This window comes from Dermacentor variabilis, chromosome 5 (genome assembly GCF_050947875.1).
Source record: "Dermacentor variabilis isolate Ectoservices chromosome 5, ASM5094787v1, whole genome shotgun sequence".
Taxonomy (NCBI): domain Eukaryota; kingdom Metazoa; phylum Arthropoda; class Arachnida; order Ixodida; family Ixodidae; genus Dermacentor; species Dermacentor variabilis.
In genome coordinates this window covers 21,362,501-21,364,875 of record NC_134572.1, presented here as the reverse complement: position 1 = coordinate 21,364,875, position 2,375 = coordinate 21,362,501, and positions in this window count along the sequence as shown.

The following is a 2,375-nucleotide window of genomic DNA, read 5'->3' as shown; positions in this document are numbered from 1 at the left end:
CCAGGGACCATACATGCCTTGTATGCAGACGACATCACGATATGGGACAGTCGCAGGGTCAATAGGAGAACAACAAGATACATCGCAGGAGGCAGTGGACGTCGTAGCGAGATACGCGGAGACATGGAGACTGCAATGTGCGCCGGGGAAGTCGGAGCTCCTCATAATCGGGAAGCGCTCACGAGGAAGATTAACAACCCAGGCACCAACCATCCACCTACGAATAGGTTCTAGAGAAATCCCCAAGTTGGACAGACTTCTTATCCTCGGCTTACACTTGCGAAAGGACGGGGGCGGAGGATACGCCATACAGAAGCTGCAATACACGACCACGGAGATCTTGCGCGTGATGCAACGAATTACCAGCAGGAAGAGGGGACTCGAGGAATAGAACTTAATCCAACTAGCGTAGGCTATGGTTGTGAGTCCCATTGCGTTCTCGGCACCACATTTAAATTTCAGCAATGTGGAAGATGATGTACTCGACCGGCTGATACGCGTATAAGCCTTCCTCACGAGCCCAGGCGCTCGTGAGGAAGTATGAGGACCACCCCAATGTCTTTTACGTAGACGTGGCCAGCACCGCAAGAAGCACCGCATTTGTCACCAGCGTAGTCGACAATCACGGGGCCGAAATAAATGCGTCGTTGGTTTTGGGAGCGAGCGCAGCAGAGACAGAGAAACTAGCGATAGCCCTAGCCATCACGATTAAACCGCACTCGGAGTGCGTCATAATTCTGACGGAATCTCAGACGGCACGCACAAATGTTTACAAGGCCAAAGTTTCCAACACATCGCATTCTGATTGGGGCACACCAGCTCCCGCCATAGATGCAAATTGTGTGGACTCCAGGGCATGAGTCCTTTAGCGGCAATCAGCAAGTCCACGCCTGCGCCCAAGCGCATGCTCACCTGGAGCCACGAGAGGGTCTCGCCGAGCAGTTCCACCCCGAGCCCATACCATTAACCAACACGCACATCCTACAACGCTATCGCCTTTCACGAAGAACACTACCGCCGCCTAACAATGCTCTGATGCGAAAGGAAGCCGTAATACAGCAAAAACTCCAAACAAACACATATCCACATTTGAGTCTCTACCACGCCATACAACCTGCGCTGTACTCCTATAAATGCCCACACTGCGATCAATGCGCAACGCTTTACCACATGGTAACGGCTTGCGCAAGCACACTACAGCTCACACCCATAACACACACGGCAACGGGAGGCAGCGCTGTCCAGCTCCAACTCGATGGACCAGCTCAACCTGGTCAACCGAGCGAGAAGGACAGCTAAGGTCGCCGGACTCCTGGACTGAGGGGACCACGCACTGCACAGCAGAAAAGATACCTGTGCTCGTGTGCTCTTTTCTATAAAGCTCTCACTCTCCCTTTGAGTTATCATAATTTTTTCTTTCCTGATTTCGTTTTTCCTCTTAAGTAGTTATTCGTCGCAGATTTTTTTTTATTGCCGCCACCCATGAGATTATCTCAGCTTCTCCGACTTTCCGCTTGACGTTCTTTGTTGCCATGTTGCTCAACATACAGGTCGCATACTTGCTGGTAAGCTTCCTAGTTCTTTTCCTCCACTGTGAATCATTGTCTTTCCCGTGCGAATACCTGAAAACTCTCCTAGCCCATTCACTTTCTTCCATATTCCTCAGTCGCTCTCCATAATCAATTTCACTGTGAGCTTCTCTCACTTAAAAGCTTGCCTCGCCCATATCATCTTGCACAGCTTCATTTGTAGCCTTCCCGGGAGCACCCAATGCGAGGCGTTCCATTGGCCTTTGGTTCCCGTCGAGTCCTGATTGTACCCCTGATATAAAGCAAAGAACCGCATTTCCAAAAGTAAATCCTGAAACCATTACACCTTTCCACATACCTCGGAGCACCTCATACCTATTGTTTCCCCATAGCGCTCTGTATATCGTTATGTCCGCATATATTACGGCCCGCTCCTATCCTCGGCGTGCCCTTTGGCGGTCAGCTTCGTAACCGGCCCCCCTGCGTGACACCGGACGCCGGATTGCGAAGGCTCGACTTATAATAGCTCCGCTGTTAAAAAATATGAACAAAAAAACCGGCGTGTCCTGTCACCATTTGCTGGAGTGTTCGGAAGTGTACCGAAAATTTTACAGATTTGTTGGTGTTGCGGCATTATTGTCATAGAGTGGCAAGTCACTACATTAACCTCGTTTCTGGGCTTCATTTACAAAAGTTCCTAAAGGTTGGTTTGCACGAAAGAACTCACAACTAAGTTCTCACAAAATTCAAAACAAGTCTGTCGGACATCAGGTTGCAGAAAAAGTGGCCCTTTCGCCCGTATTGCGAAACAGAGATGCGATAACTTGCGCAGAATTATGCACCGTT